This window comes from Eurosta solidaginis, unplaced genomic scaffold, assembly GCF_040869045.1.
Source record: "Eurosta solidaginis isolate ZX-2024a unplaced genomic scaffold, ASM4086904v1 ctg00000128.1, whole genome shotgun sequence".
Taxonomy (NCBI): Eukaryota; Metazoa; Arthropoda; class Insecta; order Diptera; family Tephritidae; genus Eurosta; species Eurosta solidaginis.
In genome coordinates this window covers 892552-911040 of record NW_027136902.1, presented here as the reverse complement: position 1 = coordinate 911040, position 18489 = coordinate 892552, and the positions used below count along the sequence as shown (strand labels likewise).

Sequence of the window (18489 nt, the reverse complement as noted above, 5' to 3'; positions counted from 1 at the left end):
AAATTCTGCACAAACAACCGTTTATTATGAGGTCCCAGCAACTTAGTTTCTTGTGCCGATGAGAGTTCTTCAATGGCCTCCTTGGGTAAGGCATTGTGTCTGACTGCCTTAGTCAGAATCTAGTAAAAAGCTCGAGAGAGAAGCAGCGCTTTGTGAGTTCTGTCAGCAGAGGCAAAACTCTATTTTATTTATGACCTGGTTTGAGTGGGCTTCCTTTTTTGGCGAATCTTAGCATTTCGGTGCATCGCTATGATGCTACTAAATAAAGGCACAACAACAGTAAAGCAAGCAGATATACTTATGTACCTGTAAACATCAACACATTCATGTAAACAGGGAAGCTGACAGTAAAGGGAATATTTCACACACGTATGTACCTGTAGGCAGCAGCTAAGAGAAGAACTTATTACTCACGCATACACTCGCATATAACTCGAAGATAAACGTGAATATCAAATACATAAAGGAGAAACAAATAAGCAGCCGTTCGCGAAAAGTCTAGACCTTAGAAGAAATATGCCAACTAGGCAACAGAGGATATAAAAGCAGCGCGACCTAAGGGATAAAAATCGGTTTTGATTTTAACACGTATAAGTGAAGTACGCGGGTATTGTAATTGTGAAGTGCTACAACTCAGTAGAGTTGTAAGTAAAAGACAGTTTGCTATACTGAATATTTGAGCTATTTATTCGACAGTTCAGAGATTTGAGCTACAAAAGCAGGTGCAGAATAAGCAGGAATTTCCTTAAATTGGCTACAATATTTTAATGCAACCATCTTGCGGTATTTTTAGGTTAGTATTGATTCATAGTATAATGCTGGTTCCTAAAAAGCTGGAGTACTTTACTTTATCGGAATTGTGCCTACCAAAAGTAACGCAATGTACGAAAGTTATTGCACGCTATTTATAAAATATTGTCGCTCTTATTCTACCTCTCCCTATACATCCCGTCATTTTTGCATCTCTCCTTTTTTTCACATCTCTACCTTTTCCTTCCTCGCCCCTCATATACGTAAGCATTCGGTGAAATTTGAAGCTTCTAGCTGGTAAAATGGGGTTGAAATTGCGAAAATATATATATATACTATATATATGGGGTACTCCATCCCATTTCAACCAATTTTGAACCCGACCCCTTTAGAATTGGCTGAAAGTTTTTCTTCTTTTTCTAGCTTACGAAAGACGATTTTCAGAAGATTTTCAAATTTTTTCATCCAACTCAAAAAAAGTTATGAATTTTTAAAAAAAACACGGTTTTTTTTCAAAATGCTATAACTTTTTCAAAAATTGACCGTTTGGGATATTTTTTTTTATAAAAATTGTTTTTAAATGTACTTTTCGGAAAAAATTCAAAAAAAAATTTAAAGTTTTTTTTTTGTAATTTTTCAGTTTTTCGAGATTTTTCGAATTTCGCCCTTTTTTTTCTCATAAAAAACTTCAATCAATTCTGTAATCATCCCCACTAATCCCGGAGGGGGCCGATAATTTTTTTTTTGTTTAATTGAAAAAAAGAACTTTAACATTTTTTTTGTATTTTTTCCGAAAAGTACATTTATAAACATATAAAAAAAAATGATCCCAAACGGTAAATTTTTGAAAAAGTTATAGCATTCTGAAAAAAAGAGCGTTTTCCAACTCAAAATAAGTTTTTAATATTTTGAAAAAAAACGGTGTTTTTTTCAAAATGCTATAACTTTTTCAAAAATTCACCGTTTGATATCATTTTTTATACTCAGTTGAGCAGAGCTCACAGAGTATATTAAGTTTGATTGGATAACGGTTGGTTGTACATATATAAAGGAATCGAGATAGATATAGACTTCCATATATCAAAATAATCAGGATCGAAAAAAAATTCGATTAAGCCATGTCCGTCCGACCGATAACACGATAACTTGAGTAAATTTTGAGGTATCTTGATGAAATTTGGTATGTAGGTTCCTGAGCACTCGTCTCAGATCGCTATTTAAAATGAACGATATCGGACTATAACCACGCCCACTTTTTCGATATCGAAAATTTCGAAAAAACGAAAAGGTGCGATAATTCATTACCAAAGAGAGATAAAGCGACGAAACTTGGTAGATGAGTTGAATTTATGACGCAGAATAGAAAATTAGTAAAATTTTGGACAACGGGCGTGGCACCGCCCACTTTTAAAAGAAGGCAATTTAAAAGTTTTGCAAGCTGTAATTTGTCAGTCGTTGAAGATATCATGATGAAGTTTGGCAGGGACGTTACTCCTATTAATATATGTATTCCCAATAAAAGTTAGCAAAAGCGCAGAAGGACCACGCCCCCTTTAAAAAAAATTTTTTTTAAAGTAAAATTTTAACAAAAAAATTAATATCTTTACAGTATATAAGTAAATTATGTCAACATTCAACTCCAGTAATGATATGGTGCAACAAAATACAAAAATAAAAGAAAATTTCAAAATGGGCGTGGCTCCGCCCTTTTTCATTTAATTTGTCTAGGATACTTTTAACGCCATAAGTCGAACAAAAATTAACCAATCCTTTTGAAATTTGGTAGGGGCATAGATTTTATGATGTTAACTGTTTTATGTGAAAACGGGCGAAATCGGTTGATGCCACGCCCAGTTTTTATACACAGTCGTTCGTCTGTCCTTCTGCATGGCCGTTAACACGATAACTTGAGCAAAAATCGACATATCTTTAATGAACTTAGTTCACCTGCTTACTTGAACTCACTTTATCTTGGTATGAAAAATTAACGAAATCCGACAATGACCAAGCCCACTTTTTCGATATCGAAAATTACGAAAAATGAAAAAAATGCCATAATTCTATACCAAATATGAAAAAAGGGATGAAACATGGTGAGGTAATTGGATTGGTTTATTGACGCGAAATATAACTTTAGAAAAAACTTTATAAAATGATTGTGACACCTACCATATTAAGTAGAAGAAAATGAAAAAGTTCTGCAGGGCGAAATAAAAAACCCTTAAAATCTTGGCAGGTATTACATATATAAATAAATTAACGGTATCCAACAGATGATGTTCTGGGTCACCCTGGTCCACATTTTGGTCGATATCTGGAAAACGCATTCACATATATAACTACCACCACTCCCTTTTAAAACTCTCATTAATACCTTTAATTTGATACCCATATCGTACAAACACATTCTATAGTCACCCCTGGTCCACCTTTATGGAGATATTTCGAAACGGCGTCCACCTATAGAACTAAGGCCCACTCCCTTTTAAAACCCTCATTAATACCTTTAATTTGATACTCATATGGTACAAACAAATTCTAGGGTCACATTTGGTCCACCTTTATGGCGATATCTCGAAACGGCGTCCACCTGTGGAACTAAGCATCACTCCCTTTTAAAATACTGATTAACACCTTTCTTTTGATACCCATATTGTACAAACAAATTCTAGGGTCACCCCTGTTGTTGTTGTTGTTGTTGTAGCAATGCTCGCCCCACCTAATAGCCGCGACCGATCACAAATTGTCATCAATATCCTCTAACGGGAGTCCAAGGAAACTTCCCGTTTCAACAGGGGTGGACCACAAGGAAAGGGGTGTTAGAGGCGTTGGTTCCACATTACAATTAAAGAGATGGTTGGTGTCATGTGGGGACACATTGCAAGCGGGGCATACATTTTGTATGTCGGGGTTGATTCTGGATAGGTAAGAGTTTAACCTGTTACAATATCCAGAACGAAGTTGAGCAAGAGTGACACGCGTTTCCCTGGGGAGTATGCGTTCCTCTTCCGCGAGTTCTGGATATTTTTCTTCAAGTACTGGATTCACCGGGCAATTCCCGACATAAAGGTCCGACGCATGTCTATGGAGTTCACCAAGGACCTGCTTGTCTTTTTTCGCTTCATACGGCTGGGTTCTCAGGTGCCGTATTTCCTCAAAATGCTTACGGAGATGACTCCTTAGGCCCCTAGGCGGTGCTGGTTCGTCAATCAGATGTCTGTTGGGATGCCCAGGTTTCTGGGTATTCAACAGAAACTGTTTGGTCAGCATATCATTTCTCTCCCTGTTGGGGAGTATTCTCGCCTCATTATGCAGATGGTGTTCTGGGGACATAAGAAGACAGCCCGTGGCGATTCTGAGAGCAGTATTTTGGCAGGCCTGTAGTTTCTTCCAGTGGGTAGTTTTTCGGCTTGGCGACCATATGGGTGACGCGTAGCACGTAATCGGCTGGCTAATTGCTTTGTATGTGGTCATGAGCGTTTCTTTATCTTTTCCCCAGGTACTGCCAGCAAGGGATTTGAGGATTTTATTACGGCTCTGAATTCTCGGAACAATTGCCGTTGCGTGCGCACCAAAATGTAGATCCTGATCAAACGTCACACCCAAGATTTTGGGGTGTAGGACAGTCGGTAGCGTAGTGCCATCGACGTGGATGTTCAATATGGTCGACATTTGGGGCGTCCATGTTGTAAATGAGGTCGCGGAAGATTTAGTCGGTGACAAGGGCAGGTTTCGCGAAGCGAAAAAACAGGAGAGATCAGGGAGATAGCCGTTTATTTTATTGCATAGCTCATCGATCTCTGGGCCTGGGCCTGTGGCCATTATTGCGCAGCCATCGGCGTAGGAAACGATTGTGACTCCTTCCGGTGGTGAAGGTAGCTTAGATATGTAGAAATTAAACAAAGGTGGGGATAGGACACCACCCTGTGGCACCCCTTGTTTAATTCTCCTTGGTTTTGATGTTTCGTTTCTGAGTTGCACCGATGCCTGCCGACCACCCAGATAATTTGCGGTCCACCTTTTAAGACATGGGGGAAGGGTAGACCCTTCCAGATCTTGCAGTAATGAGCCATGGTTGACCGTATCAAAGGCTTTTGATAGGTCTAGCGCTGCGAGTACTGTTCTATGGTGGGGGTATTGATTCAAACCGCAATTTATCTGGGTGCTAATTACATTTAGCGCGGAGGTGGTGCTATAGAGTTTTCTGAAGCCATGCTGATGAGGGGCTAGCTGCAAATGTGCTTGGAAATAAGGGAGCAAAATGGCTTCAAGCGTCTTTGCCACTGGCGATAGGAGAGATATCGGACGATATGACTCACCTATGTTAGCTGGTTTCCCAGGCTTTAGTAGCGGGCCACCTTGGCCATTTTCCATTTCTCGGGTATGGCAAAGGTGGAGAGAGACAGGTTGAAGACATGCGCTAGATATTTGAAACCCTCTTTCCCTAGGTTTTTAAGCATCGGCATGGCTATGCCGTCTGGGCCCACTGCTTTGGATGGTTTAGCGCGACCAATGGCGTCCCCAACCTCTCTAGCGGTGATGGTGATTGGTGACGCGCTGAATTTGTGTTTATGTGCGTGTCTATTGGCTCTCCGTCTATCTTTGTCGACCATAGGATGCATTATATATTGTCGGCAGAAAGCGCTCGCGCATTTTTCCGCATCCGACAGCACCTTATCGCCAAAGGCGATGGAAACTTTGTCTTTGTGCTTAGTCGGATTCGATAGGGACTTTACGGTGGACCAAAGTTTACCTACACCGGTAGAGAGGTTACAACCTCTTAGGTGCTCTTCCCATTTCGCCCGCTTGTGTTCGTCCACAAGCAATCTGATGCGTTGGTTTATATCCCTTATTTGGGGGTCGCCTGGATCAAGCTGTCTTATAAGGTCGCGTTCCCTCGCTAAGCTCGCGGCCTCCGCCGAGAAATGGGGCCGGATTTCGGGAATTCTCCTGGCGGGAATTAAATGTGCCGAGGCGGATTCAATGACCTTACGGAAGGCACGCTCCCCTTGGCGGGCATCAGTCGGGATAGGGAGGGCAGCAAAGCTGCTGTCTGTTGCAGATTTATATTCTTCCCACTTTCCTTTTTTGAAGTTTATGAAAGTGCGTTTTTCGGTGACGATGAAGTCGGCGGTACGCTCGTACGAAATAAGTATGGGCAGGTGGTCGGATGCCAATGTTACCATCGGCTGCCAGTTGACGCAGTTTACGAGTTCTGCGCTCACGATTGAGATATCTGGCGAGCTATGACAGCTTCCTACCATACGTGTGGGGGCGTCTCCGTTTATTGTGCAGAACGTCGTTTCTTCTATTTGATCCGCCAACATCTCACCCCTACTGTCCGCCCGCAAGTTTGAATGCCATAGGTCGTGATGGGCATTGAAATCGCCTAAGATAATGCGATTGTTGCCAGTGAGTAAGGCCTCGATTTTAGGGCGGTATCCACTGGGGCAACAGGTGACAGGAGGGATGTAGATGTTGATGATTTCTAGATTTGCATCGCCTGACCGGACAGATAGGCCTTGACGTTCTAAGACATTGTCCCTGCGGTCCATGCCAGGATCAAATATATGATATTGCACAGAGTGGTGTATAATAAACGCGAGACCGCCTCCATTTCCGCTCTCGCGGTCCTTGCTGTGGACATTATACCCAGAGCAGGTCTGCAATGCAGATCTTGCGGTGAGTTTAGTCTCTTGAATCGCAGCAATGCGGATGTTGTGCCGCTTCATGAAATCGACTATCTCCGTAATCTTCCCAGTTAGTCCATTACAGTTTAACTGCAGAATTCTGAAGTGCATGAGGGGTGACGCCACCACTCTAGGGTTAAGTGACGGGTGACTACGCCTAGGTTGTGGAAGTCCAGGACGCAATTGCTGTTGTGGCCTTGGGACTGGGCGCCCTTCGGCAAGCATTGGGGTACCCGGATGATTTGGGTTTGCGACCTGGCAACATGGCGCGATGAAACCCGTCGAGGGGTTGCCGTCGCGGAGACCACAACATCTAGGAAAGTGGCACCACCCACGGCAGGAGCTGCATTGAGCGGATGTCGCAAACCTATATATTCTGTGCTGGCAGACGGTGCAAACGGAGGTAGGGACTAAGAGTCTGTTTCCCTGACCTGCACGATTGCTGCCAGAAAAGGGGGGGGGGGGGGGGAGAAGAAGACGGGGGCAGGGGCTGATGCTCAGCATTGCTACCAGCTCTACTACGAAGGTAGTAGTTATGCGTGGTATCAGCTGTTTGAGTTGTTGGCGCCGTGGGGCGCGAGCAGCAGCGGGTACTTGTTGTGGCTTGCTGAGCAGCGAGGCTGCTGGAAGGTAGTGGAGGGGCGCTTAGGCGTAGACTACGGGACGCCCTTGGGCGTGAGCAGCAAGGAGCCACAAAAGATTTATAAAAGTTACGTGGACGTCGGGTTTTGGGATCAAGCCCAGAACAACTTGTCCGATGCAACCATCCCTTGCACGAGACACACTGAACAGAATATGACAAAAATCCTCTTTTTCTGAAAAATCGGTTGTATGCTCTAGTGGTCCGATCCGGTCGGTTCCGACATATGTCTAATCGGACACCCAATACACCCGCTCACCCAATTTTATCAAGATATCTCAAAAATTGAGGGACTAGTTTGCATACAAACAGACAGACGAACAGACGGACATGGCTAAATCAACTCAGCTCTTCATCCTGAATATTTCGGTATACGTAATGGTGGGTCTATCTATTTTCCTCTAAGGACTTACAAGTTTGGGTTTCGTGACGAAATTAATATACCATTTCATTTTCATGAAAGGTATAAAAAATGGGTACCCAAATAATATAATAGATGCACTAACAACGACAGCGAGAAGTAAAACCAACCGCAAAAATGGCAATGCACAAATAAACGAAAACAACAATAAAACATATATTGGCGTTACCTATATTCCAAAACTTACGGACAACAACACCTTAACTAAAATTATAAAAAGCAGCAACGTTAGCTATGCACACAAACCACATCACACAATACACGGCATATATACAAGAACAAAAGACAAAATACCAAAGGAAGAACTACACAACGTAGTGTATGAAATCCAGTGCAATGGCAAAGAAGGAGCAAAGAGCAACAAAGTTTACATCGGCACAACAAAAGGATCATTAGGCACCCGAATATACGAACATAAAAATGATGCGAAGAAGAACAAAAGCTCGACGGCTCTCGCGCAGCACTTAACAGAAAACAAACACACAGCAGAATTTGACAATACTAAAGTATTAGATGTGGAGAATAAAACGAGAAGAAGGATGACTTTAGAAGACCTGCGAATACAACAACAAATACATAAAGCTATCAACTTTCAAGAGGACGTCGATAATATAAACTGCGCGTATTCGGCTTCGATCACTTACAATGCGTGATGTTGACGGTATAGGACGTGCAAGTTGCTCAATGTTTGAAAATGTATCTGTGTATTTATGTTTGCTATGTACATATTTATATGTTGTGATAAAAATATTATTATTCGAATTTTAAATGTAAAATGTCGTAAGTATTACATGTCTCAAGTCAATGAGTATTGGTTGTACTTTATTGTTTTCATATTTAGAAATAAATTCCTGATGAAGACGCGAATAAGCGTCGAAACGCGTAGGATCTAATAAATCCCAGTTTTATTTAAATCAACCAGCTGAAAAGCTCCAAAAATAGAAATACAAATATTTTCTTAGTATAATTGTAATTATGAAGTGTTGCTTCCTATCGCATTGTTGCGTGCGACAGCACCGCGCACTTGTATTTTCTAGAGCATTTTGTTACTAACCCATAATACCAACGGTCAAAATATGGATCATATGTTTAATGAATTCGGAGGATACTCTGTGCATTCTACAGAGTCAAAACCCGAATATACCGTCACACGATTAGAAGGCAAATTATGTCGACCTACGAAGAAGGGTCAGCACTAAATCCCCCTAATATACAAGCAGGCGTAAGATTTGTTGCACATACAGCATGATAAAGCTCCTTGGACACAGATGAAATTTATATGAGGCCCAGGAAAATAAGTCTCCTAAACGGACGAGGTTGAAAAGGCCTTCGAAATCCTTAAAACAAGGGGACAGGGGGAGCACTCAGACGTCAAGACAAAGGATATTAAAGGGGTACAAACAGCCAAATGGGACTGGGAGTCTTACGGGTGAACTTTCGATACATCATCTGTCGCTCGGTAAGAGAAATGCAGAGGACACCAATTCTCATATGCTAGAAGCGAGCGAGGTAGAAAGAAATCTCGAAAGCCTTAAAACAAGGAAACTGGAGGAGGATGCAAACATTTTGAAGACGGTGTTATTGAGGGACAAATAGTCAGTCAAAAGGGACTGCGAGTCTTGCGGTTAAAAAGCACATATAAAAAACAAGATTTCACTTGTTAATTAAAGCTTGTAAGCCCAAGTAGCGCTGTAGCAGAAACATGTATAGATGCAGGTGCAGTAGCAAACAGAAAAACAGCAGTGCTTATCGCAATCCTGCAATTAAATTGTTATTTTTTATTTTTCGGTAAATTAAGAAGGAAATCTGCCTAGTACATCGAAGATCTTGTATTTCAAGCTCCGAAACATAAAAAATTGCTTAGTCATAAAAGGGGCGGTGCCACGCCCATTTTTAACAATTTGAAGTTTTTCCTATTTATTGTTATAAATCTAATTGGGAGATGAATTACCATTGATATAAAACACTTTTTTGGAAGGATATAGCTTATTTTATTCGTCCATGACCCTTTTAAATTCTTTTATATAAAAGGCGGCGTGTTCCTTAACTGCTTTCGTTAATTTTTCTTCAAATCATTCCTTATAGTAAAGGCAACCTCTCTGCCGAATTTTGTTACGATAGGTTTAACGATTTTTGCTTTATGTTTAATAATATTTGTAAAATTGATGTTATCACAAGAGGGCGGCCCACACCCATTTTAAAAAATTTTTTGAAATTTTTATCAGTCTCAATATCAGTCCACACGCCAAATTTCAACATTCTAGGTGTATTATTTACTAACTAATCAGGTTTTCCGTGTTTTCCAAAATGTTATATATATAAAAAGTAGGCGTGGTCATCATCATTCAATACCAATCTATTCTGGGTCCAGATAAGCTCGTGTACCAAATTTGGTGAAGACATCTCAATATTTACTCAAGTTATCGTGTTAACGGACGAACGGACGGACATGGCTCAATGAAATTTCGTTTGGATACTGATGATTTTGATATATTGAAGTCTATATCTATCTCGATTCCTTTACACCTGTAAAACCAACCGATATCCAATCAAAGTTATAATAATACCCTGTGTACAAGTACAGCTGGGTGTAAAAACGTTTTTCTAAGCGGGGTCCCCCTCTGTAGTGATTTAGCAAGCACTCTGAATGTATTTCTGCCATGAAAATCTCCTCAGTGAATACTTATCTGCTATGCAGATGCCATTCGGAAAGTATTAAAGTATCATCCAGCCAATTCTTAAGTAAAACTGAAAAGGGGAGAGAAACGTTCTTTAAAAGATTTACACACCTCTAGACGCGTTGGCGATGACGAGTACCGAAAAAGATTTAACGATGAGCTGTATGGGCTTTACGCAGATATCAACATAGTCTAGCGAATTAAACCATAGCGGCTACGCTGGGCCATGTTATGCGTATGAAAGATGACGCTTCGGTTAAGAAAATAATTTTATCGGAACCCGCCTATGGAAAAAGAGAAAGAGGGCGCCCCCCCCTCTTTTGGAAGAACCAGGAGGAAAACGATTAAAAATCCCTTGGTGTGACAAATTAGCGCTAGTTGGCAGAGCAAAGAAACGATTGGCGCGCCTAGTTAGACGGCCAAACCCATTTAAATGGTCAAGCCCCCATTAAGTAAGTAAGTAAGTAAACCACTGAAGCAAAAACTAAGAGCAATAAAAATAATATAAAAAAGAGATAATAAAATAAAATTATCAACTTCAGAATAAGTGAAGCAAATAGCAACATTTTATTTTATTCGTTTATCAGGTACCATTCAAGTACCTGTAAGCCCAACCACAAACTGCAAAGGTACAGCATAGTTTTCGTTGTGGTGCAGCAAAATGTTGCAGTGGGCTGCAAACTAAATATGCAACAGTGAGTACATCAAACTGATCAACGCTCATTGGCAGCGTCTCTAACCTAACTGATTGAGTGCCGATGGAGCGAACTGACGACATTTACAACGTGCCGGTGGTACCGAATACCCTAAAGCGACGCACAAACTTATGAGACCAAAAATTCGAAGCGGTGTGCTACTACTCAGCCCTCACATGGCAATGTTCCAACGAAACTAGTTGGCGATCTGTGATGTATATTTTATTATTATTTTCCATTCTTGTATATGAATTACTTTAACAAACCATCCCATTTTTGCCCACCGCCCCCTTATATGACACAGTAGTAAACAGCAGTCAGTCAGTGTTCTGCTTTTTTCCATTCTTCATGCTATATTCCTTTGGGTTGTCTGGCTGTCGGGACGCGTCCAGGTGGACAATTTCGTATCGGCACTTGTAACGTGCTATTTTGTGCCTTTAACTTAAACTCGTTTTGCGGCTATAAATTACAGCGCATGCGTATACGGGTATAGGGTTATCTACTTTATTTATATATACTTTGTTTTTATAAATTATTTTTAAATCATTTTATTTTGTATAATATTTCAAAATGAAAATATTGGAAGTATAAAAAAAAACATATTTTAAAAAAATAAAGTTAAATATTTTCTAAATTCAAAATTAAAAAATAAATATCTAAATATTTGATTAACCACCAAATATAAATGGCGATCCCACCAACGATCCTGCACACAAACTGGAAATTCCTACAGTACAATAAATTTATATCAAGCATCAAAATGAAAGAAAGAAATTAAAGGAAAATAAACAAATTTTATTAACGCAGAAAGTTTACATCTTACCGAAAATTAAGTTCTAAAAATTCGTTTAACAATTAGCCCAACCACTATAATTTTTAATCAATCAACGCATTGTTTATATTGAATTAACAAACAGTATGTTTCAAAAAACCAATTCGAATGAAGAGTTAACGTTAACTACATTAACTAAAACAAACAACAACATATTTCATTCTATATCAAAGAGCAATTTTAGGTTAGGTTAGGTTGGGGTGGCTGCCCGAGGGCACACTTAGGCCAGTAGTACTAGGCCCGTTGTGATACCACGAAAAACACCGTTACCTCTCCTCTTCGAACCATTTTGAGGACCTGATGAAATCTACCAGGTCCTTGACGTCATGCTCCACAACCTGACTCATAGTATCAAGAAATGGAGCTCCCAGAAAGCGCTGCCATGCTCCGCTTAGCGCTGGGCAGTTGCAAATGAGGTGAACCACCGTTTCCTCCTCCTCATCTTCTTTACAACTCCTACAGCAACGACGATAAGGCGCTCCTAGCCTTTCTGCATGCCAACCTATGAGGCAATGACCCGTTAGTGCCCCTACAAGTGTGGAAATTGTATCCCTTCTTAGGTTGTAAACGTGACGGGACCTTTTAGGATCCCATTTAGGCCAGGTTTCTTTCGACGTTCGACATCCCGGTGTTTGTAGCCATCTTTCGTCGGCTTGACGGTAGATGTGCTCTTTTAGCATTAGCTTGCATGTGGACAGGGGCATACCTAAGCGTTCTTGTCCAGGAAGAACCTGCTTGGTTGTACCCTGCCTAGCGAGTTCATCTGCTATACGGTTTCCCTCGATATCCCTATGTCCAGGGACCCATGTGAGGTGTACACGGTTCTGTTGAGCCATCTCTTGAAGAGATCGGCGACAGTTTAGTGCTAGTTCAGAATTGAAAGAGTGGGAGCCCAGAGATTTTATGGCAGCTTGGCTGTCGCTGAAGATAAAAACTTCTTTGCCGACAATGTATGTCCCTATCCTAGCTGCGGCTTCTATTATGGCTGCAACTTCTGCCTGGAATACACTGCAGTGCTTGGGTAGTCTGAATGAGAGCTGGAGGTCAAGGTCCCTTGAGTATACTCCACCCCCAACTCTCCCGTTTAGCTTGGAGCCGTCCGTGTATATGGAAATGCTGTTGCCCATAGCAAGGCACATGTCCGACTCCGTCCAGTCATCCCTGCTGGGTATGTTTATCTTAAAGTTGGTTTCCGCAACTGTTGTGGTCGCACAGCATCCGTGCTAGGAGGGATAAAACTGTATTTGTTTAGTATACTTGAGTGTCCTGTGATCCTGTTGTTCCAGCACGACAACTCCCTTAGACGCAGGGCTGACGTTGCCGCTGCTCGATGACCAGCCAGATCCAGTGGAAAGATGTCAAGAATGACCTGAAGAGCTTCGCTAGGCGTTGTTCTTAGAGCCCCGCTTATGCTTATCATGCTGGATCTGTGGACTTTACCCAACAAGTTTAGGTTTGACGCCTTGCTCAAGGCTGGCCACCATACGACTACCCCATACAGCAGTATGGGTCTGATAATCGCGGTATAAATCCATCTGCATATGTTGGGGGTGAGTCCCCATTTTTTGCTAATGGCCCTTTTACACGTATATAATGCAATGTACGCTTTCTTTTGTCGCTGGATAACGTTGTCCTTCCAGTTCAGCTTTTTGTCTAAAACTACGCCTAAAAATTTGGCTTTATCTGCCAGGCTTAGGCGCACCCCATTTAGTTCAGGTAGGTTCAACGATGGTATTTTTTATCGTTTGGTATATAAGACCAGCTCTACTTTATCGGAGTTGACGCTGAGTCCACATCGGGAAGCCCATAAGGAAACCTCTCGCAATGCTACCTGCATCAAGTCGCACAAAGTTTGAGGAAACTTGCCTCTGTAGATAATCGCTAGGTCATCAGCATATGCCACGACTTTCCCGCTCCCCCAACTAGTATCTCTTAATAGCGAGTTTACCGTTAGGTTCCATAGTAAGGGGGAAAGGACACCACCCTGGGGCGTGCCCCTTGCGACAAATCGTGTTACCTCAACCTTCCCCAGTGAGGAGAGCACTTTCCTTCCCCTGAGCAGTTGATCAATTAGTCCTACTAGGGGTCTATTTACGTCCAGATCTGTTAAAGCAATGTTAACGGCGTCTGGACTTATGTTGTTGAATGCTCCTTCAATGTCTAGGAAGGCCACAAGACAATAATCCTTTTCGAACAAGGATGTTTCTATAGTAGAGACTAGGCTGTGTAGCGCAGTCTCCGTAGATTTACCTTTGGTGTATGCGTGTTGATAGTCCGAAATGAGATTCCTATCAATGCTTGTAGTGAGAAAATCGCTAACTATTCTCTCTAGGGTCTTGAGTACGAAGGATGAAAGACTGACAGGTCTATAGTCCTTCGGCTCATAATGAGAGGCTTTGCCTGCCTTAGGAATGAATATGACCGTGGCGCTCCTCCATGCACACGGAATATAGTTCATAGCCAAACAAGCGGTATATATGTGCCGCAGCCAGTTGACTGATACCTCCAAAGAGTAGATAAGTTGAGCGGGTACAATCCCGTCTGGTCCAGCAGCCTTAAAAGGTTTAAAATTTTTGACTGCCCTCCTCACTCTCTCCTCAGTGATGGGTATATTCACAGCTTGGTTTGCTGCAGGTACTTCCGGTGCGTTTGTCATATTTCCCTGGAAATGTGTGTCCAGGAGCAGCTCTAGAGTTTCCCCTTCTGTGCTGGTCCAGGTACCATTCGGTCTCCGCAGAAAGCTAATAGCTGTTTGCGTCTTAGAAAGCACGCACCGTAGCCTGGATGTGTCCACGACACTTTCGACTCCAGTGCAGAAGTTTCTCCATGAAGTTCTCTTCGCTTGTCTCAGGATTTTTTTGTAGGTTCTTAGTTTGTCCTTGTATTCTAGCCATTGTGACCCGTTATCAAAGAATTTGGCTTTGTTAAACTGTTCTCTACAGGATTTACGAAGTAGGTCCAGATCATGGGACCACCAGTGAGGTTTACGCTTACCGCGCGGTTTTGCCAATGGACAGGCCTGTTCTAAGGCTTTTGAGAAAGCCGATGTGAAGGTTTCTACCAGACCCTCTAGCTCCATCGTTGATGAGAGGCTTTGTGGGGGCAGTTCTGGTAGTTCTCTTGCTAACAGCTCATTATGTAGTTCCCAGTTTGTATTACGTGGGTTACGTCTCGCAATGGGCTGATCGACGAAGAACTCTAACATTACTTCAATATAGCGGTGGTCTGAAAAAGAATGTTCCTCAAGAACACGCCATTTTTTAACCCACCCATAAACGCTTTCGCTACAAATAGTGAGGTCAATAACCTCTCTACGGTTTTTAGTAATAAAAGTTGGTTCATTACCTACATTGCAAACTACAAGGTTAGTTGTTAAAAGGTACTCAAAAAGTGACTCACCCCGAGTGTTTATGTCGGAACTACCCCACTGCACGTGGTGGGCGTTTGCGTCTGTCCCAATTAACAGATGGCCTTTGCTTGAGTCGGCCACCAGATCCTTTACCGTCTTTTGCGAAGGAGGTTCCTCTGCGTCGTACGGCATATAAACGGAGGCTAGCGTTAATTGGGTGCCTCCGCTTGACAAACTGACGTCACCATTGCTATAATTAGGCAAGAGAAAGATATTTAGCTCAGACTTTACTAAAATGCATGTTCTCACTTTACCTTCATCTGCAGCTCGGATGAGCTTAAACCCAGTGGCCCCCAATCCGCAAATCCTTGAGTTGTTCACCCAGGGTTCTTGGATAAGGACCACTTCGACGTCGCCTTTAGAAAGGCAACTGATGAGAGCAGCCGAGGCTGCCTTACTTTTGTGCAGGTTTATCTGGAGCAACTTTAGCATGAGCTTGCTCAGACTCCCCTGCCTCCATCACCGTGATGTTGGGATCCTCTGCGTCGCTATCCAGCAAAGCATCCTCCATCGACAAATTGCCCAGAGCCCCTGCGCAATTTGACGTGGCGGAAACCAGGCTTTCGGCGTCGGAAATTTCCGCTTCCACTTCGGGTGCCTCAATGTCCGTGTCCAAAGAGGCACTCGAAAGGGATGCGCGCTGTGCATCCCCGCGGTATACGTGAATTACGACCTCCCCGAGGCCGTAAAACACTCTTCCTTTGCTCCGTCTAAGGGGCTCGAGAGCTTCCTTATTCAGGGCTAACACGACCTGTCTCCTAGGTCCTACAGCGTCCTCGACTTGGATGACACTCCAGTCCTGCGTTGGGAGAACCGGGTTCATCAGTTGCAGCATCCTGAGAATTCTCTCAGGTTCTGCTGGAACCGCTGGAACCCATGCCCTGGCCCTTGGCAGAGCCGGAATGTCCTTCCAGTCAACGACCTCGATAATCGCCCCGGGATAGACTTGTCCCAGCTTTGCGGCTGCTGCCTTGTACAGCGCAACAGACCTTGCGTCCTCGCAAGCGAGTACCTTGATTTGGCCCTGGTACCATCCTGCATCAGAACCTCGCGGCGGACTACCCGGAGACTCCATCAGCACGTCGAGAACGGCGTTGCCGATTTCATTCCGGACGTACGGCCACTGGTCTTTAGGGATTGCACCACGGTCATTCCCTCGGTCCAGGATTCCTATAAGGATCCGGCCCTTGGCTACCTCGGCAAAGCTGGGTTTGGCTACCGCGGGGTGATTCTGGTGCCTTTTCGGCGGTGGTTTGATATCCTCATCGGACCTTTGACATTTATATGGGGTTGCGCTTGTTGGCAGAGAACCCCGAAAATTCGGCAGTAGAGCTCGCGCCCTTTCCACCGAATTCCTGGCGTTCTCTGACAGCGTTTCCAGCGGAACACCCTCATACCTTGACAGGACTTTTGCAGCCCTTCTTTTGTTCCTGTGGAACGATCCCTTGTGGGAATCTTCTTGAGAAGGGGTCCGACCCGTAGTTGCCCTCGCGGTCGTACCCCCGGATGATGTCTTCATTATGGCTCCTTTCTCCTTTGGCTCAGTGTGACCAGATCGTGGGACCCCTGTCACAGCCGTGGGGAGAACAGTCGCCATACCGGCGTCAGACGGGCGCCCAGCATCAGCAGGCGCGTCAGTGTTCGCCGTTGCCAGCGCAACTACCTTCGCCGCCATACTGGTGCTTGCCCCCGTCCGATCACCTAAGACTGTGTTGACTGAGGTTGCCCTCTTGTCGTCCATGGGGAGCCGACCCGTCGTTTCCAACGCAGTCGCTCCCCCGGTTAAAGTAGCTGTTGCGGCCCCGTTTTCCCTTGGCTCGGAATGGCCAGGTCCAGAGACCCCTGCCACAGCCGTGGGAAAAAAGGTTGCCGTTCCGGTGCTTGGTCGGTGTCCGACAACAGCAGGCGCGTCAGAGTTCGCCGTTACCAGCGCAACTCCCTTCGCCGCCATACTATTGCCGCCCCCACCAAGTCGCTCTTCACTTTAGCGTTGGTAGCATTGGTAGCCCTCCCTCGTTCACTAGGGCATATGGATGCCAATGCTGTTGTCCTTCTCCCTGTGGAGGAGAACGGATTATCATTTGCTTGTTTTTTTTTATTTTTGTTGTTCATCTTGTTCGTACGACCCCTTGCTAGACGAGGCCAGCTTAGGGTCACCTTATTGAAAGGGGGAAAAGTGTCGTCCGCCGCGGCAGAGCCCCTTACCGCGGTAAGACCATTTTTACTCTCTGAGGCGGCCCGGTGTCAGAGAGGCTCCGTACAAATACAGCCAGATTAACCTCCCGGCTGCAAACCATCCGTAACGACAGCCTGTGGTAGTGGATGCAACATAAATTTATCAGAGCCCTAGGAAACACGTCAAACCAAATCGGCCCATCCTCGAACATATAAAGCAACATCGAACAGTCAAACCAGTTGCCAATGCCTAGTGCACAACCATGTCAAACCCTACTTCGTGTGTGTGAATGTATGTATGCATGGAAAGTATTTTCCCTTGTGAAAGCGTGAATGTCTATATAGATAGCTTGTAGGTGTCGGTTTTAGTGGCTGTTTAGGCATGTATGTATCTTTGAATAACGTTTAGCGGCAAGAATGTATAGGTTATTCCTTCGGGTGATGAGTGAAAAACGGGCGAGGGAAACCTGCCTTTCTACTTTGGCGATGGCTGCGCTTAATAGCCGAAATAAAATATAAATTAATGATCGAAGTGTCCAAGACCGAAAAGGACGTCTTACATATAACTAGTGCGTGAAAATATAAAAAAAAAAAAAAAAGTTTTTTTTTATAAAGTGGAAGAATAGCCGAATTTTTTTTTGTACTGCAAGTGACCGCAAGTTTACGGAACCGGCCACCGGTACACTCAAAACGGACCTGCAACAAGCTTTAAGGTAAGTTAAAAGTACAGGTTGTTTAAATCAATTGAAATATAAAATATAAAAATTTTATAAAACCTAAAAGTTAATAAAATTTACAATTAAATTACCCTAAAATTTAATAAAGATATAAGATCAAATTAAATCTAAAATTTACTTAAACCTAAAAATGTTAATAAAACCCAAAATTCAGTAAAAAGCGAAAATGTGATAAAAGCTAACATTAATTAAAACCTAACGTTGAATAAAATCAAAAAATTTAATAAAATTCCAAATTTAATAAAAGCATAAAAATACATAAATCCTAAAACTAAATTAAACCTACAATAAATAAATAAACTAAAATTTAATTAAATCTAAAATGAAAGTAAATCGAAAATTTAATAAAAACCAGAAATCTAATAAATCCAAAATTTAATCAAACCTAAAATTAAATTAAGTCAAAAATTTAATAAAAACCAAACATGTAATAAATCCAAAATTTAATTAAACCTAAAATTA

At 42.7% G+C, this 18489-nt stretch overlaps 1 long non-coding RNA gene across 1 annotated transcript in view; it reads right to left on the bottom strand.

The window, feature by feature from the left end:
* LOC137235735 (uncharacterized) overlaps positions 1-18242 on the bottom strand; it is a 67827-nt gene extending 49585 nt beyond the window's left edge. The window contains exons 1-2 of the long non-coding RNA XR_010948031.1: positions 15370-18242; positions 15106-15305 (exon numbers count right to left, since the gene is read on the bottom strand). This is a non-coding gene — a long non-coding RNA (uncharacterized lncRNA). The remainder of the gene's footprint in view (positions 1-15105; positions 15306-15369) is intronic.
* Positions 18243-18489: the final 247 nt, after the last annotated feature.